The sequence below is a fragment of the Rhagoletis pomonella genome, unplaced genomic scaffold (assembly GCF_013731165.1).
Source record: "Rhagoletis pomonella isolate Grant_MI unplaced genomic scaffold, Rhpom_1.0 Rhpom_scaffold_00006, whole genome shotgun sequence".
Lineage (NCBI taxonomy): Eukaryota > Metazoa > Arthropoda > Insecta > Diptera > Tephritidae > Rhagoletis > Rhagoletis pomonella.
In genome coordinates, this window is record NW_023458560.1 from 63,878,820 (window position 1) to 63,902,077 (window position 23,258).

Below are 23,258 nucleotides of genomic sequence, written 5' to 3' on the forward strand. Positions count from 1 at the left end.
CTTTTTTATAGGAACTTTTCAAAGCAAAGGTTTTATGGTGTCGGACAAACAACATTGAAAGTTTCTGGATCCACAACATTGAAAGTTTCTGGACACACAACATTGCAAGTTGATAAAAGCGTTGTAAAATAGATTCAAAAGACAACCTCCGTTAACAAAAAGGGCCGCAGCTGCGATATTGGTTTATTACAAATGTATGTGTGTCTTTTAGTAGTTTCTAAACAAACTGGTCTCACCGGACCTACATTTACAATAGGCAAGTTTAGTGATAAGTCAAACTTCACCGACCACCTCTGAAGCTGCGAATGTATTAGGTATGCATACTAGATCGAACTCTCGCTTATTTCAACTTTTCAGAAAACGTATTTATTAATTTACCTACAATGACCTAGACTTTCCAGAGTATTGCATGTCCAATGTAAACAAATACTATAGAATAAGGAAATCTTTCACCCGGTTCGAACTAGTATCCGTCGAAAATCCGGGATGCATAAGTGTAGTTCTAAAATCACACATATCTATACATACATGTCTATATTTAAGAACGTATGTTCACTTATATTTGTGATTATGTTATTCCTTCACTGCGCGCTGTTAATCGAATGCAGCCCAAAAATCTCCGAAGGCAACATTGGTTGCGAAAGCGCACACTGTAAGTACACTTGCATCACTTGCTGGTTTCAGTTACCCTACAGCAATTGTTTGCTCATTCCTCGTCAACCACGACACACAAGCATCCCATATTTTCCGAAAATTTAAATAATGCAGCCTGAGAAATTTGGAATGTTTTTATTTACCCTCTCAAGTGTACATACATATAAACGCAGGTTGGAGAGCTCGCCTGCGTAGGCAGCACCGCGCCGATTAAATGTACACAAACTGCAGCGCTTGTACGTTGCACGCTGTTGCGGGCCTAAAAGTACCGCCGCGCCATATTTTCCACTCACTCGTTCGCTCGTTACGCTCGTTTAGTCGCGTTGCTTTGGCGACAATTGAATAAATGCTTTGCTGATAGCGCAAACAGCTTGGCGTCAAATTGAATTCGCCGTAACAAAGCAGTGGAATGGAAAATAAGAAGAAAACAGACGAGAACACAAACAAAATAACGAAAACAAGCAACTATTGCATTCCATTTCTCTGCATCCATCCAACTATGGCAGCGGCAGGCTTGTAACGGCGCTAAAGCTTGGATTTTTGCATTGCGCCATGGAGTAAACGGAGTTTAACATTTGGTTTAGGCAAAACAGCTAGCGCGCACACGCTAGAAATTTTCAAAATTTTGTTGCTGGCAGTAATGCAAGTAAATGAAAGTAAATATGCAGTGAGTGTTGTTACTTTGGCTGCTGCAGTTGCTGTTGGAAATTAATTTTGTTGTTGCTCTCAATTGCATGCTCCTCATAATAATGTTTGTTTGTGTATTAGTGGTTGCTTGCTGGCATGTCAATCATATGTCGCTTTCAACTAACAACAAGGAAATTAATTGTGTGTGTGCATCATTTTTAGGTGCAGCAAAATTAATCCGTTTAAATGCATTTCTGCGTTAAGAATTTTAAATTTCGAAGGAAAGTGGTGAAAATGAAGAAAACACCCTTGCAAAATATCCAATTCCAAATATTTTCCATTAAGTTCAGGCCCTGTGAATAGGAAGAACTCTGAAAAAATTACGACTTTGCTTCGTTATCCTCGTTTTTACAGCTCCTGTAGTGCGAATTTGGCTTAATTTTCAAATGTATTTATATTTTCAAAATACGTATTTTCCTTTGAAAATAATTTCTGTAAAAATAGTTTGCATTTGTATTTTAAGTGCTTTTTATGTAACACATTTGGAATTTGTATTTAAATATCATTTTGCAAGGTTTTTTTTTTTAATTCTGTGTCCATAATGTCCAGTTTGTGTGCAAATTGATTCGCGACTCAGAAATAACTACGAGAAGGTAGCTGCACATTGAGTTCCACCTTCCACCCTTCTCTACTAAAAATGAAGAATGCGTTTTTTGTAGGCTGATATTTTGGCTTGGTATTGAGTTGATGCATCTGCTTCTCACACTTCACCGTAGTCCAAATATACCTCTTTCTTGCTCATTCACCTGTTTGATTTACTTTGATAATATCCAACAAGTTTCGCTGGCCAGTAGAATTGAAATCAATGTCGTCCCTTTCGCTACATTAAAAAAGTTTTACCACAATTTTCACCACTTATACGAAGGAGGTCAGACTACAACTGGGTATTCATGCCGATGGCGAACCACCTGGGGCAAAGAAAAAGAAACTCCGTTGGTAACGTACAAGGCAATTGGCCGGCCGGCTCTGAACTATGCAGCGCCTGTGTAGCCGCCGGAGACTAGTAGGATGCAATGGATGAGGCTAAAGACCTGCCAAAACATGGCACTCAGGACAACGATAGGACGCCTTCTGATGTTGCCGCAATATCACTTGCACGACGAGACCCATATGCTGCCTATTAAGGAGGATAAGATAATGCTGTGAAAGCTATTCTTAGTAGCGTGTCACCGACGTGGGCATATGAACAGACATTGCCACGGCACGTCAGAAGGCATCTATATGAACTGACGAACGAAGTCCAGAGATTCATAAAACAACCTCTGCAGCCGACAGCATACCGACAGGCCTTGAACGGCATACACAGGGAGTCAGTATCGAGTTATATAGACTCTCGACCTGTGAGTGCCGTTCTGGGCACACAACCACCAGACGTGGATGAGACAGAGCTTCGTCTGCCTCGGGAGACTCGGACCACAATAGCCCAACTTCACTCTGGCTGCTGCAGAAGGTTAAACTCGTACCTGAGCAGAGTAAATGCAGATGTGCCACACGAATACACGGCATGCGGAGAGACAGCCGATGACTCGAGACATCTCTTCGCATGCTCATTGAACCCCACTCTACTAATGCTTCTGTCATTATGGACAGGCTCTTTCGAAGCTGCACGCTTTTTGTGTCTCCCGTTAGTAGAGCTTGATGACAACGACTGAGGAACTAACCGATCTGGGCGGTGTGGTTGTAGCCGCTACAATAACAACAAATAATAATACTATAGGGAAAATCTCAAGATTTGAAATGATAAAAAAAAAAAACGCCGAAACACGTGATCTGCATATACTGTTTTTCTAGATCAGGCCACTTTTCCATGACATTTTCGTTTTTAAGAATAAAAAATTCAAACTTTAACAAGAAAAAGAAATAAAAAATAATTTTTTTTATACGTTATTTTGCAAAAACATACTAGCGATGAAAATCGAAAAAGGTCTGAATGAAAATATGCAATAATTTTGTGTATGAAATTGGAGCAGGAAGTAATGTTACTCATACGCCATATCGTACATGGCCATACTTGTACATAGTCGTGCATGTTGTATGAGTAACATTTTCCATTTTAAAGTTTGCATCTTTTTCATTCGCAATGCAAACTTAAAATGAAAATATCTTGGGGAAAATGACCTGATCCAGAAAACTGGTATTCAGATCCGCAATTTACGACCCAAAATTAAGTTTACGTGTCTCGGCGTTCTTTTGTGTCATTTTTCCGTCCCTACAGTGTAATTGGTTACTCACACCTAACGATCGTATCTACATACATATTTTTTTGGATTCCAAAAAAATAAAAAATAAAAAATGTTTTTAAGGGAAATACTGCAAAACGGGATTTTTTCGTAGTAATATCCAGTTTTTTGACCGAAAAAAGATACGTTGCTTGCCACATCACAAAAATACTTACATAACCTGTGGTAATTCAACCATAAGTTGATAAACATTTTGTCGCTACTTATCGCATTTATGCGGATAATTAAAATACTCAAAGAACTTTCAAATAGGCGAGTGGCTGTGTGCTACCAAGAAACTAACTTCATCATTCGCTTGAGTTATAGTAAAAATTAATACCTATGAGTAGCTTTAAAAGCACATAAATTACGCTTAAATTTTTTAGCGAGAGTAAAATGACTGAATTATAGAAAGAACAACAAAACTTGCAAACTAACGCAACCGCTAACAAGTTGACTGCCTACTACATATTTAAATAAGTTTACGCTCACTTCGGCGTAGATGAGTGTATATACATAGATACATATTTATTTATGTATTACGCGCACCACTCATTACAAATAAATTTAATTAAATGCAGCTTTAATTAAAAGTCAAAAAATGGAGGCGCTACTAGCAAGACAACGACTGCATGGGGTGCGAATACTTTAACAGCGAACAGCAACTGTGAAGAAGTGTAGTGCGAAGGGTAAGAAAAATGCAAGAGGAAGCAGAAAAAGCAAGCAAGTCAACTTTCACTACATACATGCAGGAAATGAAGTTGGTTGGTATTCGCGCGTTGAGAAAATGTTGAAAATAAGAAAAACGTTCACAATAGCAAATGGTGTTGGAGCGTGCGTTTCCGCCTGCATGCAACAAGCTGTAAAACATGCTGCTCGACGGAAAATCAGCTCACGAAGGTGCTTACCAGCTAGCAGCAGTTTCCATGAATACCAGCAACTATTACAACTGCTCCTTCTTTTTCTATCCTCGTCTATTATATTCCATCCCTTTCTTGCGCTCACGCTCGTCCTGTCAATGCCTTCTCAAGTCGCCCGCAGTCTAATGCAAAACAAAGTGCACATTTTACACTTTTAAGCGATTAAAAACAACGAAAGCAGTCAACTCGAAGAATAATGCGCCTGCAGCATGCAGTCGTGCGTTTTTTTAGTTTTTTCTTAATTCCCCGTAGACCCTGAGCGTTATTCTACAACTCTACCTTCACAATAACTTGCTACTTTATATGGCACCTAATAATAAATTCAGTTGATAAAATGGCGCCTTGTTGTAGCACTCAACCGGCGAGGCAGTCATTCAAGCAGCCCGCCAGCCAGCTATTCCGGAAGTGCAGCGCGAGTTGCATGCGTCGATTAAAATTTGTAGTTGCTGGCATTGCTGTTGTTCTGGCTGCCACTTTTGCGCTTGTTGCCGTAAGTATATATAGCGCCCTTTTCAACATCGTAACACCATAGATTAACCACTTTGAGCGTCTAATTGAAATTAGTTTTCAGGCTGTTGGTTGGCCTTTAGCGTTGAGCTGCATGCGAGTGGGTGGAGTGTTGTGTACTTACTTTGCACTTACACCTACTTATACATAAGTCTCTTTATGGCTTTGTGTGCGTATTTATTTATGTATGTACGTGCAGGCGTCTACTGTTATTGCTCCTGTCAGTCATTCATTCATTTACCGCGTATGCTTTCACTCCTACGCGTGTTTGTGACTCAATATACCGCGAGGCTTTACTGTAATCATCTCGAGGTGGCTTTATGTACATTTGCAAATACATGCATACAGATGTACGTACATAGATATGTATAGGAAATAATTACACATTTCGCGTGACTGCCTGGTATGTTGAAGTGCGATGCGGTTTAGTGCTTGAAATTGCTTCATTAGTGTGGCTTTTAGTAACTTGTATTAGAGTTCTTAATAACTTTTATCCACCACATATGTAACTACCTATGTACATACTCATATACATATGGATATATAAAAACGAATGTATCTATAGAGGTAGTATTTACCAGGGTTGGGCATGCTGCACTAAGCCTTTAATGCACTGAGCACTTCATTACCACTATTGGTGTAGTTGTAGTGAAATTTGAAAGGTTTTATCACTAGATAGCAGATAGATTCAAAAAATTCGAGAATCGACATTCGACTTATCCTCAATAGACGCATATTGATCCATGGTTTACATCAGAAAATCTATACAATTTTAAAGAAATTTGAACTGGAGGCTGGTAAAAAAAAAATAATGGGCTTGACACTTCCCAGTTTTCTGACTTGAGAGGGCAAATACCAAAGAATTCAATGACATGGCGAGAAGCTTGCTTCAAGATAGACGCGTCAGTCATGCATTCAACTGAATAAGTCTCAGTCTCGAATTTCGCACATGAATAGTTTACATCAGGGACCAAAAATAATTGTTATCTCGAATATACAAATTGAAAACGTTGCCCGAATTCTGAAATTTGTCGAAAATGTTGTTTCATGAACTGTTATTAGATGAAAAATATTTTTTATTTCACCGATAAGAGTTATAACCCAAGGTTTATTTTTTATGTTGTTTGATAACAGTTATTGCCCAATGTTTATTTTTTGCGTTGTCTGATAAACGTTGTAAGATAAGAATAATGATGAAAATGGAGATGGAGAAGAAGATAAAGATGATGAAAATGAAAGTAGAGGAGTGAAATAACTGTTATCGGACAACGTAAAAATAAACGTTGGGTAATAACTGTTATCAAGCAACATAAAAAATAAGCGTTGGGAAATAACTCTTATTGACGACGGAAAATATATTTCTCCTACATAACAGTTATCAGGCAACGTAAAAAGTAAACGTTGGGTTATACATAACTCTTTTCGCCGAAATAAAAAAATATTCATCATCTAATAACTGTTATGAAACAACGTTTTTCTGATAAAACTTATAGCTCTTATATGCCTGGTTTACATGAATAATTTACATTTAGAAAAAAGGTACCTATTGAAATTCCGATTTTCTGGCCTGAGGGCGTTAAAAGGATGCTGCTGCGTTGATGGTGCTTTGCAGAAAAATGTAAACTCCAGTGGTTATATTATTAGACCATCTACTGGCTCTGTACAGGCGCAACAAATGTATTCGAATTCTCTGTACGGCTGTAAGGCTACTGAATCCAGCTGAACTGAATTCGCAGGAGGCATTTTTTATTGAGAGCATTGTCTACTAATATTTGCCGCTGGATGCTAGCCATAATTTCAGTGATCATTTAGGGCCTTATTTTATCCGGCTTTACAAGCGTTACATATATTGGATGGCTTCATAAATTGGAATTTAGAATTGAAAACAAATTCATAGCATTTTTTTTTAAATTTAAATTTGAATCTTAAAAGTTGAGCAGTGATGATTACCCATCCAATGAAAATATTAACTGAAAAATTAATTTTGTGCATAGAAATGTTGCGCAAAATATATATGTATTAGTGCTGTTTAACATAAATATTTGTTAAATAAAAAACAAATATCGCAAAGTAATACACAACAATTTAATAAAAGCGCAAAAGCATTGCCGGCAAAGTAAGCAGCAGCAAAGTCGGAGTAAATGCCGACATTTACATTTTCACTTATGGGTAAGTACTTCCGGAAAGCCAAATGCGCATACAAACAAATCAACAAACCAATACATATGTATGTACATAGTACACAAGTTTCAAAGCCTTAGAGTGCTTCTGTTGCATGTGTGCTCATAGACTTGTTTCCGCTCAGCGAATTCAACTTATTAGGCACAAATATTTGTACGAATGAGCATGTACGTACATACACACTTATATGTGCATGTATGTTTTTTTAAATACCAGAGATCTGAAAAGTTTCACTCTAAATTGTAAACGTTTTGCATGTTCACTTGATGTAAAGGAATACAAATTTGTGGTACCTAAAAGTGTAATAGATTTTCGGGAGTGTTGATGAAATGCGTGGCGAGGTTTTTAAACCTTTGTTTAGCGAATGCGGGGTAGCTGAGCAGGAAGTGCTGAGATGATTTCACCTCGTCGTCCAAATAACTGCGATATTAGAGATCCATGACGATATTAAGTTGCTAGGTACATAATTTATTTACGTAATTCAATTTGAAAGGAAATGTCCCTCAATGCAGACCTCTTGTGCAAACTTATAAATCTATGTATGTGTATGTGTGGAAATATTCTTGCCTGTAGAGTTAAGCATTCACGTGTAGGCAATGTGAATAAGTGAAAAAGTGAAATAGCTGAAATGAAATCATAAAAGTTATAAGGGAAAAAAGTTGGAAAGTAGGAAAGAGTGTAAAATGTTTTCGAAAAGCAAAAAGTTACGTACATATTTGCTAAATACACCACCTAAAGCGAAGACGAAATTGGCAAAGAGGCGACCATTAGTAGCTTTGCATATTTACAAGAGCGTTTAGTTTAGGCTGGATCGCAAAATAATTATTTTCGATAAGAGACTACCAGCCCTTTTTTTGCCCTAGATAAGTAATAAAAAATATGCTGGAAAAATTGCATGCAAGAATAGCGCCACACTAAATAGGAACAAGCCGCAACTTTGAACTACATAGAAGACTGTAAACAACCATTAATTTTTCTATCTGAATGTCCTTGCCTAGCTTCGCTTAAGACATAAAACAACGAGAAAGAACATGGTACCACAAGAAGCGAATCTACCTGTCTGCAGGGGAAGTCGGTAAACTCATCTGGTAGGCTATACAATAAGCTAGTGTATAAGTAGATTAAAAAGAGTTTCCCCAGAGCAGTGCTCCATGGTTATTATTATTATTTTTTTCTAGAATCTAGTTGGGTATCATTGCAAGCAACCAAGCAAATTGGTTTTTGCTGCACTATGAGTTCCCATGTACATTCAGCGCCAAAAATATGCATACCCTAACGTTTTTACGATGTTATTTATCTATATTTTTCATACCAATTTTTTTCTTATTTTTTTTTATAAAAATATGGTCATTCAGCAGCAAAAACCAAAAGCACAGACCTCAAGAAAATGCAAGAAATTTTCATTAAAAATTTTGAGTATGCAGTTTTGTAGCACACAAAATTTTCGTATAATTAACTGCAAATTTCAAGTCGCTAAAAATTACCGTTGATTTTTCAGAATTTTTGTTGTTGATTTTTCGAAGAAACCGAATTGAAAAGTGAAAATTTCGATAAAAATTTCTCGATATTTCTTGCATTTTCCTAATTCGACTTATAAACTCAAATATTACTTTTTCTGTTTTACTAACTAAAATAAAGTAAACTTTCCATAAAATTATATATTTTCATATGGAGAAGTCTTTTTTTCTTTGAAGTCTATAAAATTAGTCTGCATAATCAATCGAATCAGCAATAATCAATAAATTTGTGTGCACACAATAACTCCAAAAAAAATTTCTGCAATTGTTTTCACACTCGACTCAAACGACGCTCAACAATTTTTTTCTTTATATGAGGAACGATCTGATCTAATGCAGATTAATAAGTAATTACGTATGCATAAAGTAATAAGAAATTTTGCAGTTCTTAAACTAAAACTAATCAAGTTTATTTTAGCAAATGAGTGGAATTTTCCTACAAATTGTCGCTAAAGAAAACTTAAATTGAAAACAAGTAAGCATAAGAGAGTTTTTCTTAAATTCGAAAAGTCAAGTAAAATTGGCATCTGTTAATAAAAAAAATGTGTAAAAAACATACTAAATTTTCTAACTTAACTTACAAACGCAACACACTATCGGCATACACTGAAACCCTTTTTCTTTGTATTACTATTTCCTTTAAGAACAAGAAAAAAGTAAGCATGTATATATGTATGCATAAAATAATGTTTCTTTCACCTCAATATGTCTGGAATGGCTTACTCAATTCCACTAATGGAATCCGGATCAATACTGCAGGAGTACATCGGCAACTGTCCTTGTGATTAAAACTGCAATAGCACGCCTCATAAAATTGTCTAAATTTTCGCAAAAATAAACGAGTTCATTATCTTCGTATAAGGTTTATAGCGTGAACAAGGATTGTTGCGAGGCTGACAGGTAATAAGATCAACGGAAATAAGGTCAATTGACTTTATTTCCCACCCTGGTGTTAGGTTAAAAAAAAAGGTGTAGGTAAGATGATGACGAAGATTAAGATGATGATGAAGATGACGACGAAGGTTAAGGTGATGATGGATATAAAGATGGATATGAAGTCTCACTTCTTCGGCGCGTAGACATCACTATTTTTAACCCTCATTGGTCCCTTAAATTACAAACCAAATTTGTCCTTAGGGTAATTTTTGACCTTGTGAAACCTAACGGTTTTTGGATTACAGAAAATGTTTGGAGCTGAGTTATTGATAATTGTTTAGTATTTGTCGCTTGTTATTTTTTTCACATTTAACAAAAATTACAGGTTCCACGTTCCGCGAATCGTTGGTTTGCGCTTATGTCATACTGACACAAAAAGTATAGTCCACTTTTAATTGAAAGTTTCTCTGATATGTAAGAATAGGATCGTTTTCGACCCTTGGGTCCAATTGGTAACAATAGCCAAAAAATGCTTAAGTTGCAATGTAAAATTCCATGGAAAACAGAAAAAAATCAAGTAAAAAAAATGGATTGATCGGAGCCAAGGCAAGTGAGAAAGTCGGATTCAGAACTCAGAAAGGGTTAATTTTTCTTCTGGCTCAAACGCATTTATTCGGTTCAAAATCTTTGTTTTTTTAACTCCTGGTTCGCTATTATATATTTTACGTGTACATAATATACAAATGTTGTAATATTTTCTATAGTTTTTGCTCTAAATTCAGCTGAGAATGATAGATAACAAAGAACTCATATGCCATAGTCAGAAGCCTTCGCACGTCCATTGCCCACAGTTCCTTACAAGGAGTACCATGTCACTGGCATGTGCCTATGTAATTAACAACACAACAACAGTTTCAAGTAACAAATATGTCAAGAATGTTGCAAAGATCACGCCTCAGCAGATGCTGAAGTTGACAATCAGTCAGTCAGACGCATAAACATACACTCACCACTACATACAAGTAAAGCGCATTGTTTCAACTTTTGCGCCGCCAATTGTCAACACATTTGCAACAACAAGGCATATTTTGTGTGCGGCCAATTGCTGTACACTGCCACTTAAACAAGATGCCGCCAAGCTGACGGATGAGCGAACAAACGGCAGGACAAACCAAAACCAAAACCGCATGGCAGAGAGACCTACACTGAAAACCAAGGAGCGCTGCAGTTATGAAGGAGTTCAATGATGATGAGAGTCACGTCCTGCTGTAAGATGCCACACATGCGTGGCTCTTGCGTCCTCATTGTATTGGTTTACAGAGTGTACGTGTGAGTTGTTAATGATAGCAGCAGTGATGCGTTATGTTGTTGTTGCTGCTGCTGGTGCCATTGCTATTGTAGCCAGTTGCTGTTGCTCCTGCTGTTTGCAAGTTGAAGACATTACCAATGATGTTGCAAAATTTTACTTAACATTATACTGAAGTAGAGAAGTTTGTGAAGTGTGCGTATCTATATAGCAATGACAGTGTTTACGCCTTGCCATATTTTGTTTGTAACGGGTGATTTTTTTGAGGTTAGGATTTTCATGCATTAGTATTTGACAGATCACGTGGGATTTCAGACATGGTGTCAAAGAGAAAGATGCTCAGTATGCTTTGAAATTTCATCATGAATAGACTTACTAACGAGCAACGCTTGCAAATCATTGAATTTTATTACCAAAATCAGTGTTCGGTTCGAAATGTGTTTCGCGCTTTACGTCCGATTTATGGTCTACATAATCGACCAAGTGAGCAAACAATTAATGCGATTGTGACCAAGTTTCGCACTCAGTTTACTTTATTGGACATTAAACCAACCACACGAATGCGTACAGTGCGTACAGAAGAGAATATTGCGTCTGTTTCTGAGAGTGTTGCTGAAGACCGTGAAATGTCGATTCGTCGCCGTTCGCAGCAATTGGGTTTGTGTTATTCGACCACATGGAAGATTTTACGCAAAGATCTTGGTGTAAAACCGTATAAAATACAGCTCGTGCAAGAACTGAAGCCGAACGATCTGCCACAACGTCGAATTTTCAGTGAATGGGCCCTAGAAAAGTTGGCAGAAAATCCGCTTTTTTATCGACAAATTTTGTTCAGCGATGAGGCTCATTTCTGGTTGAATGGCTTCGTAAATAAGCAAAATTGCCGCATTTGGAGTGAAGAGCAACCAGAAGCCGTTCAAGAACTGCCCATGCATCCCGAAAAATGCACTGTTTGGTGTGGTTTGTACGCTGGTGGAATCATTGGACCGTATTTTTTTCAAAGATGCTGTTGGACGCAACGTTACGGTGAATGGCGATCGCTATCGTTCGATGCTAACAAACTTTTTGTTGCCAAAAATGGAAGAACTGAACTTGGTTGACATGTGGTTTCAACAAGATGGCGCTACATGCCACACAGCTCGCGATTCTATGGCCATTTTGAGGGAAAACTTCGGAGAACAATTCATCTCAAGAAATGGACCGGTAAGTTGGCCACCAAGATCATGCGATTTGACGCCTTTAGACTATTTTTTGTGGGGCTACGTCAAGTCTAAAGTCTACAGAAATAAGCCAGCAACTATTCCAGCTTTGGAAGACAACATTTCCGAAGAAATTCGGGCTATTCCGGCCGAAATGCTCGAAAAAGTTGCCCAAAATTGGACTTTCCGAATGGACCACCTAAGACGCAGCCGCGGTCAACATTTAAATGAAATTATCTTCAAAAAGTAAATGTCATGGACCAATCTAACGTTTCAAATAAAGAACCGATGAGATTTTGCAAATTTTATGCGTTTTTTTTTAAAAAAAAGTTATCAAGCTCTTAAAAAATCACCCGTTATATGTACACATGTAGATGTGTGTGTGTGTTTGTTCCATATATACATACATACATACATACAATGTAATGTACTTGTTTGTGTTCGTTTTTGTACGTGACTCTTGTGGCGCATGTAACTCATGTGCTACTTAACCTTTGTGGCATGCTTGTTGGCTAAAGTGGCTAGCTGGTTGCACATGATTGCCAGCATAAACTGACACAAAATTGCCAATGTGTATACAATTACCTACATACAAATGTGTGTATGTATATCTGAAGTTTATATTCGGGAAATGTTTGCGTGAGATGTTTGAGTTTTAACTGACATGCGACAGTCAAATGCTTTTGAAACCAGCAATGAAAGTGGCAATGAATAGAGCAAATACGAGAACTTAACTTCAGCAAGGTGAGTTGATTAAAAGAGTTCAAGAGATATATTTAAACAAATAGGTATCTATTTATGGGCCAAAATCATGGAGGTGGTGAATTAAGTTGCGGTAGAAAACAAATTTTAACTTTATTATTAAATTGAATTTACATTGTTAGGCCCGTATGCAGGTGTCAGGAAAAATCACAAGAATTTTTTTTCCTCCTCCTTTGCGGCTTTTGTAAATTTTCTTGAAGAAATAAATATGCGAGCATTTTTGCATACTGATTTAAGAAATTTTGACTGACAAAAATTTCTTTTCCATTTCTTGTTGTCATTTTATTTGTTTGAATTTTTGGTTTTTCTTGAGAGCTGCAGAGAAGCCTTTATGAATTGGATTATGTCCTCGTCAATTTAGTTTATGATAGCTCACAGGACGAACTGACATATTTTTCTATTTATCGCGAAAAGTTTTGAATGCTGAGATAGAAAGTCTTTTCAGCAACGTTTAAAAAAAAAAAAAATAATAATAATACAAATATGTAGTTTAACTCATTTTGTACCGCTAAAATTTTTTGGTTTTTGTATAAATTACTTAATTCTTAAGGTAAATGAAATAAGTATCATAATGTCAGATGCAAGAAATTTGTTTATTTATTTAACTATATTTAGAAAGGGTTGCCAGCTGATTGACAAGTTCGAAGACGAAGATAACATGAAGACGGTCACGAACACGAGGACTAATACTAGTATGGGGACCTAAGCTTGTGTTAAAAGTAATACGAATTTCTGCAGTATGAAACGAAATACAATAAGGGTATAAGGGCTGTCCCATAGGAAAACCGGTTTTCGTCGTGCAATCCGTGCACCGTGCAATGGCTTTAAATGACTCCGAGAATATCCTTAATATTAACTCATTGAAGACACACGTTATAGTGTTTATTTATCAGCTGATGGCACATACAATTGAAGTTAATGTGGGTCTGGTTCTTTATGGATAATTATTAGCAATTTGTATTTGTATTGATATAGCATTCGATTTAATTCAGTAAAATCCAAACGAGTATTTCGTGTACAGTTTTCAACTTGAATTTTTTCTTAATAACATTTTCTATCTACGTTTAAAATAAGGGGCTGACAGACCGCAGTGCAAGACGAAGGCGCTGGACTGATCCTTTTTTAAAACGTTCTCATTTTATTTTTAACCGTATTGGTAGCAAATTAAAATAAAAAGTTAACAAGTACGAGCACGTATGTCGTCACGATGTACAGCAAAGCGGTTATTGACACTCGAGTGTTTATAAATCAATGGCAAAGTAAAGCTATAACTTTTCGATTGTATATCATAGAAGAGAAATTTCGCTATACACTCGCATTTAGGTATGGACATGCTAACATGTAAAAAAAAAAAATCAGAATCTAAAATTAGAAAAAGAACCAGAACATTAACGAATAAACAATGCTGTAAAAAATGCAAAAATTGTAAACGAAAAGTAAGTGATGCAGTGATTCTCACATAAAAAATGACAATGCCGCACTGACGCGTAATTTATGTCCTGCCAATCAATAAAAATCATTTGTTGCATTTATGCGGTGGACATTTGTCACTGCATTTTATGCTGCTAGCCAGCGAAACAAACTGACAGCTGCACGAATAGAGGGCGACGGTGGCCAATGTTGCCGCGTTAAAAAAATTTACCAAATCCCGTAGAAATTAAGCAACTTATTTAATTACTTTTGGCTTTTCTTACCAAGCTTGGTAAATTGTTTATAGAAATAAAAAATAAACAAGCAGGTAAGTAAAGGCAATCTAAGGCTCAGTTTTGTCGCCAAAAGTAAAGATTTTATTCTAACTGTTTCTTTCTGTTTCAGGCTTTCAACATACGCTCCCATAATAGTTAGCTGCCGTTTCGATAGTTTTTTGAATGCATCTCGTCAAGCAAATGAAGGGATCTAAGGTCGCCTCCGAATCGCAAATGGTTTTTATAAGAAACGATTTCATGGCAGAAGGAGACTCTGAGGTTTGAAAATGCGACGACCGCGGATCGGCAGTTGCGTAGAGCAACATTTCCTAGAGCTTTATATGGCATCCTAAAATAAAATTGAAAAATTGATTGAAAATTGACTCATAGTCAGAAATGAATTTTTGAGGAATATTATCCTTTTTGAATATTTTAATAAAAAAATGTTGCAAAACGAAGAAAAATTTTACATTTTAACAGGCAGGAAAAAATTAATAAATTCTGCTTAAATTTAAGCAAAACGGCAACGCTGTTGGTGTTGCCTTAATATTTTTAGTATGATTTTTTTTTCTCCCATAGTCGTTTATTTATGTCCAATTATATCTGTCATTGGTAGCGTACAACTCCACCACAAGTGTTGACGAATGACAATTATTGCTGCTAGTTGTCACACTCATTTTGGCTAGCTGCAAGTAACTATTAGTGTTTACATATTTGCGAGGAACAAATTAAAAAGAAATCACACAAATACACATCAAAATTTTCTATGAAAAGGAATATATGTATATTAATTTTTTTTTTTTTGAAACATTTTTCACATACAAATTTTTTTATCAAAAAATTACTTTTTGAAGATATGCCATCCCAAAAAAAAAATTGAAAAAAAATCACAATAATAATTATTTTAGTTATGAATTATTTTTTACACCGAAGTTGAGTAAAATAAGTACTTTACAAATCTAAAAATTTTTTAATTTTTTTTTTGTAGATTTTTTGAGTATGCAGTCTTGTAGCCCATTAAATTTTAGTATAATAGACGGAAGTTTTAAGGATTGCAAAACTGGAGCTAATTTTTTTTTAATAATTCTTTGAAAAAGTTTTGCGCATATTCTTCCATAAGAAAAAAGTGCGAAAAGCCGTCAGCATAAAAAATATTAAAAATCAACGCAATTTTGCAGTAGCTTAAAACTTGCATACTCAAAAAAATTCGAAAAAAAAATTCAAAAAATTTTTATTTTTTTAATGTACCAATTTTACTCAACTTCGGTGTAAAAAAAATTCACTATGGACCAACCAAGACGGCTATGCAGTCACTGTCTTTATGGCCGCGGCTTAACGAAACCAAACTGAGGAAACTTCGCGATTTCACCAATGCTCCAACAGTGACGTATACCAAAAAAATCCTCTGGGTTGTAAAATAAAAGGAATCAATTTCTGCCCTTGGTATCTCGCTTTTTCAGCAGCTTGGCTGATATAACGGAAGTAAAATGATCCGAACTCCTTAATATATCATCCAGTGCACTACTCATTTATTATAAAACTGTGGTACAACGCCGGTTAGAGGAGGAATGCGCTTACTTCTGGCACTCATAGACATAGGTTTTAACAATACCAAATATGCCGCCGAGTGGAATAATGAAAATTTCACATGTGCCTTCCTTGGCTAACTATATATGTACATATGTAATTACGGCAACCAAAGCTGATCTATTATAACAAACTTGTAATTTTTTAAACCTTTTAAAATAATATCATTCAGCTAACCAATTTCTTCTCTGAGTTAACTTTCAAACCGATTTGACTACACGATCTGGTGGCTATATTCAGAGCACTGTGTAAAAAGTTTGTTGGCATAGTGTTTTCAAACCTACATCTTATACTGATGACGACGTCCTCGGAATGTTGTTGACTAACGAAGTACTTGTCGGCTACTAGGGCATTCTTTCATTGCAAAAAAAAAAAACTGACCTTTTCCGGTCTTAACGTACAAGCTACGGTTCCATATTTAAGAGCGCTTGCTTTAGAATGGCATTTGGCAACAACAACCCATTTTGCACCGGACGCAATTGTCTCTTAGATAGTGCTCTTCTATACTCAACGTAAAGGCATCTGGCCACTTTTCAGCCTTTTGCTCAGTGGTAAGCAGCAGGGAAATGCAGATCTCCTGGCAGATGAAGAGACTCCTGGCAACTGTTCGTCAATGTGGCATCAGTTCTGTGCAAGAGTGAGTCTCTGAGTTCTTTGAGCTTCCACAGATATTTTTCAGTAGTACTCGAAAGTTCCGACTAAAAAGGAGTTCACTACTATTATCAGCACTTCACAGGAAGAGGAGTTGCTTCACGGTGCATACTTCAAATTTACAACTAATAGATACAATTTATTTTCAGAGTGTACACACAAGTGTCCTCTCATGTACGAAAACACGCACACACACACACACACATACTATTTCAATACACATTTTAGTGCACTTTTATGGATAGCAAATTTGTCATAAGTGGTCTGCTGCTGCTTGTTGAGATTACTGTCAACTCTGAAGCATATTGACAATAATTCAAGCAGCAAATGTGTCACAACAATCAGCCAAGTATACTCGCACTCGCACTCGTATTTTGTAAAGTGTGTTGACAAACTGACAATGCTGGAAATTGTCTATTGTAAACACACAAACACACACACACACACACATACTCATAAGTACAATGGAACAGAATTAAAAGCAGTAAACAAGGTATTGTGTATTTTACGTTGAAGTGACAGCTGTTGATGCAATTGCGCCAGCAGCGAACAAATATACGCAATATAAATTAAAAACAATAAATTAAAACTGATTATTTGCAATAATAGCCAGAGAATAATAATTTGCTTTGCTGCTGTTGTCAAAAGTAAAAGAAAAACAAAAAAACTGCTGCCGACAATGTTGCCAAATGTGTGGGGAAAATCACATTTTTTTGCCAAGAATTTCCGATGCAATAAAAATCTCAGTTGTAAACAGCAGTTATACATACAATAAGGAACAATAATAAAGTTTTAATTGCTTGTAAACCGTTTTAGCAGCAGTAAAGTAGTGGCAGGCGGTGCGCAGCGCGCTTAGTAGGAAATACAAGCGCAGAGATTGCTGCAGCAGCAGTGTAATGCACATAAAATTCATTTAATCTGTGAAGCATAGAAGAAAATGTGTTTATCAGTGGTGCAGTAAAAAGGGAAAACTACAAAAAATCAACAACAACAACAACAACCACGGACACAACAGCAGCAGCAGCAACAAAGAAACGCTAACAGCCGAATGTCGGTTGTTGATGATTTTACCGCAGCATGTGGCAAGCTTCAAAATTTATTTATCATTGCTGTTGATGTGTCAAGTCAGCAACTTTGTGCTGTGAGTGGGGAAAGAACGTTCGGTAACGGAAAAAAGTGCAAAAACAAAAAAAAAACAATACAAAAAAGAAAAAACTGCAACCACATTTGAAGAAAGCACTCAAAAGGCAAGTAAAAACCACCGAGCTTCGGGTACCAAAAAAGTTGAAAAGTTAGAAAACTCGAAAACAAGTTCGGTTGGCTGCATGCTTTGGCCAACAAGCGAAGTTAAACATAGCCGCTGCTTTGGGGTGGTCCTAAAAAAGTATTAAATTTAAAACTTACATTACAAAAAAATTTTTTTATTTTAAATTTTTAGGGTCGCTACCAAGGTTTGAAAAAATGTCAATTGTTTTTTTTTTTTTTTAATCGAAATATTTCGCAACAATTTTGACTATGACTAGCCTTAGCTCAGCGTATTGAAACTTGTTTATATAAATTCATAAACTCTCTTATATAAAGTTATAGCTGCTCAAAGTAAAGATTTTTTCGAATTTTTGCGATATAACAAAAAAATTGTATCATACGCTAGTATCGACCACCAAGCAATTTTTTTAATTTTTAAATTTTCTTGGATGTCTTATTTTGCACATATGTAGAACAAAATAAAGGGGTGGCCCTTACAAAATTTCAATGTTCGCTAGCAAACACCCGTCTTGCTTCGCTGCCCATTGAAAAGTATTTTTGCGCTGTTAACTTCTCCCAAAGCAATTATGGCCTCATTCATAAAAAAGAAAATATAAGAGCGTTATAAAGAGAGATTCTTTTACAAACTTTTTATTTATGAAGCATAATTTATTTTTTATCAGTGTGGGTGTTGGTTAATTTATTTTCGAAGGTATTTAGAAAGTAGGCAAGATACCGAATTTTTTCCTGAAAATTGTATTTACCATCTTATAACTCGAGTCCACATATCGCCCAATTTATTCAATGTTTCAAATATAGAATTAATTTTTCGTTTTTAATACTGACCGTAAACAATGTTCAAGATTTCTCAAATATCTTATCATATCAATTTAATTGAACTAGATTTTTCAGACAGGTGGCAACCCGCTTCAAAAATATTTTCGACAGTAAGATTTCTTAAATCTCATTAGTTTGGCAGCCATAATGTAATATTAAATTTATTTTATATTTTTAAATGAATAAAATTCTTCAAACAGGTGGCAACGCTATTAAAAAATATTTTCGGCAGTAAAATTTCCACAGCCTCTTTAATTTGATACCAATATGTAATATTTAGTTTATCTTATCAATTAAATTAAATTGAAATTTTTAAACAGGTGGCAATTCCACAAAAAAACATTTTTTGTTGAAAATCTGAAAGTTTTCTTAAACCTCATTTTTTTGATACCCATATTGCAACATCTACTTCATCTCATCAGCTTACTTAAATCGAATATTTCAAAGAGGTGGCAACTCTCTAATTTTTTTAACATCCGGGTAATATAACGAACAAATGAAAAAATAATAATTTCGAATTAGTCAAGCCGTTTTCGAGTTTTAGCGAGACTAATGGACAGCTAATAATTTTTTTTTTGTATATTTTGTATATAAGAATAAGTATTTTAAGGACCACCCTATGCTGCATCTGTGTGCGAGTGTGCGTACGTTTGGTGCAGTAGCCATCAACACTCTACACAGACATTGTTGCTGAGCCAATAGCAAGCCTTAGCACCGACCAAGTGCTGGCCAAGTGCAGCAGTACAACCATCAGTTGGCGCAAGGAAGTCAATGCTGTACAGAGGCCGGAGGCATTACAAATACTGTAGAAAACTCTAAACTTGAGCTTTGCATTTTAAATTCGTGCAAGTGGCAGCAGCTTGGCATTGGCCGCAGAATACTTCCGCTTAAGATGGACCAGCAGGCTTCCGGGTTGGCTGGCTGTAATATGCAGAGTTCAGAGTCAAAGTACCACTGCTGCTGCGGCAGTCTTGCGGTGCCAACTAACAACAAACTGAAGTACTGTTGTGCGATATTTTGCAACAATTGATCGAAAAGTTGCTGCACATGCAATAAGAAAGGAATCGAGAGGCAAACTAAACAATGAGTGGAGAATAAGGTATACAACCAAAAAAAAAAAAATGGAGTTCAACACTATGTTGCAACATATATGTAAAACTAAAAATTTGAATTCAAATATTAAAAAAAAAACAATATAAGTACATGCTCTCCAACTCAAAGCGCTTTGCATGAAACTAAAGCTTTTCAAGTGAGCCAAAAATTTTCTCTCATCTTTTTAAATGGTTTTTTTTTTTTGCATTTGTTTAAGTTTTTTTGGTGCTAACTTTTTGGCAAATCGAAGCAGTTTTATTACGCTTGTACTGCGGTTACCGCATCCCTGCATGCTGTAAGGCTTAGCCTGAGCGATTACGATCGGCCGGGGAAATAAAGGATGTTTAAAAAGGAAAATTCTTTGCCAAATTGGTTCTTGCACCTGCCATCGTTTTCTATACTATTATCGAAAAGCTTCTTATTAATATTATTGTAGACATATTTGTCGATTATTTTCGAAATTAACAAAAGAAAGATTGAAATATCGATACAATTATTGATGTGAGTTGGTACAAGTATCATCGATATTATCGATATCACTGCATTTTAAAAAGAATTATCGCTATCTATACTGTTATCTGTATAACTACTCATTGATTTTATCGCGGTTAAAATTATCGGATTTTATCAAACTTATCGATGCATTTTTGGATTGAATTTTCAGTTATCTATTCTTCTTGGTTGAGTTACATTTACTGATAGTGATATCGATGCCCTTTAAGTTTAATTATCATTGAACTATATATTCACACGTATAAATATTCATCCAATATCGTCGTATTTTTCGATAAACTCTTCCGCAGAATTATCGATATAATATTTAGTCTAGTAAAATAAAATTACTCATCGAATCTCAATATATATGTATATACTCATATCGATAGTTTCATTGATATTATTGTAGAAATTTTTATCACGTGTTGCTGTTTTTTCAATATATTTTCGATACCGGGTGAATCGTTGATATTTATATTTCCATCCGTATATTTATATCACTATTAATTGATATTAGATATTGCAAGCATGTTTATACATGACAAAGATATAGATTACTGCCGAGCTAATATAAAAATTTTTCAATTGAAATGTCGATATAATTATCGATGCTAGTTGGTCTGTTATACTTATCGATACAGATATACAGATACAGATACAGAGATATTGATGCCGTTTCAGATAAATACATACATATGTACACTTATAACGATTGTCTTATTGACCTACTTCTTGATTTTTATTATAAAAATATCCATCGAATATCGCCGTTATGTTCGATAACCTTTTCGCTATCGATACCGTAATCGGTATTACTTTCCAAATATTCATCAATTATCGTCGTTCGTTTCGATAACTTTGTTGATACAATTGCTAATGCTTGTTGGTATACCTTAACTTACCGATACTGATATGAACAGCATACTTATCGTTACTGAAATCGAATTATCGACATAAGTAAATTATATGTTTTTATCTATACAGCTAACAAAATTATCATAGATTACACAAAACATGCTTTCGTCACCGCCAAGGGGGCTTTTAAAAACGTCTTCACTGAGGTCATTGTAAGCTCCCTGGCAAAATTATGCATCGATAACGACCTTGTCGGTGTTCATTTAACGCCTGCTGTAGTGAGTAGGGGCACTCCAAAAAGGGAGTAACTTCAACACTACTTTAGGGTTTTGTCCCTAATGCAGCAGGGACGATGGGTAGTCTTTTTATGCCGGTGACTTAGCACTTATTGTTAGAGGAAAGTTTTTAGGCATCCAGTAGCAGCTTATGCAAGTAATAACTGAACTTGGTCGTAAGCAGATCTAGAACTAGGGACGGGGTATAACATGAGGAAATATTGACCTTAATTATTCGACCTCAATGTGCTCGATTTCTATAGTCCTCTATTTTAGGGTGAATTATCCTGGAAGCCAAATGTTGGAGAAAAGGTAAATAAAGCTTCGGCAACCTTACATTATTGTCCTAGGGGAATTGGCAAGCGCTTCAGTCGCTCGACAAAAGTGTTAAATTTGTATTTCTATTTCTGGGATGACGCCGGTGAAGAGGGAACTCTTATGAGTACTACTATACTGGCATAGTAGTGTGCACGATTTGCTGCCTCACAGCTATGCCTGCGTACTAAAACCTCTGAACTAACCACTCTCCCCGCAGCACTGTCATTTAAGTTATTACCTCAGGGGGCTGATTGACCGATAGACTCGCTACATTATTTAACCAGGATATCTACAGGTATCAGTCCGGCAATTACAAAGTATGCTTAATCAGATATGTATTGTTCGGGATCCACAGATAGTCCTTACTGTGCTTAGGTATCTAGTCAGCTCGGCGAGTGCTGAGCGGAAATCTTTGAACGCAATGTGGCTATTTCCTTCTGACGGTCTCTAGAGATCTTAAAGCTAAACAGGGCACTTGTATCGATACTGGTGGGAACTGACCGTTGGTCGATTGGAATCCATGGGAATCGCTCCACATAACCTGCCGTCCTTTTGGTAACAGCTGCATGGAAGACAATGAGATGAAAGGATTCAGATAGCTCTTGACCTACCTGATACCTCTTTACTTTAATACCGATCCAAAACAGAGCTTCAGGATATATGTAAATATTTACTTCGAAAGGATTTAGCGAGCAGCTAGATTTAGAACCACTTTATTTCTATCTATCACTCAAATCTACTTGTACAAGCACAAACAGACGAAATTGAGCCACTGCTAAATTGCTGTCGCGGCAATGGCCGTATTTTCTGTCTGCTAACTAATCTATTTTGGGTTATAGCTTCAGCAACGACGAACAATAACCCGGCATCTCTCCTATTGCTTAACCCTTTATCGCACTTTGTGCTTCTGTTTGTTCTACACTTTTGCATATTTCCACTGATTTGGTCGGCATTCAATGAACGCAAAAGTTATGACAGCTAACGCAAGGGTTTAAAAGGATATTGTTGAAAGTGTTGCCTAACACGAAAAGGAAAATAAATACAAATACCAAATGTAGGGATGCGTGCTTTTGGTACATGCAAAAATCAACCTATCACTCCCAAGGGTATTTCGTTTGCGAACTTTTGGATTGTTATATTTTAGTTGTTGCGTGGACATGTTGTTAGCTAACTTTTAAATACCGTCAACTATTGATTTTTTTCATCAAAAACGAGCTTAGCAAACACAGAAGTATAAATTGGCTCTCAAAATTGTAGCAAAGTTTACGTTGGCTTTATTTTTGATGCAGGAAATGTTATGTGCATAAAACATTTTAGTTTTGGATGAATACAAATAAATAATATAAAACAAGTAAGAGCAGCGCTGTCTTCGGCTATGCCGAAGGCTTCA

At 36.1% G+C, this 23,258-nt stretch overlaps 1 protein-coding gene across 1 annotated transcript in view; it reads left to right on the forward strand.

Annotated features, from left to right (window-relative positions):
- The window catches only part of LOC118741104 (fasciclin-2), a 473,313-nt gene that overhangs the window by 310,734 nt on the left and 139,321 nt on the right, over positions 1–23,258 (forward strand). The gene's annotated exons all lie outside the window — the stretch shown is intronic.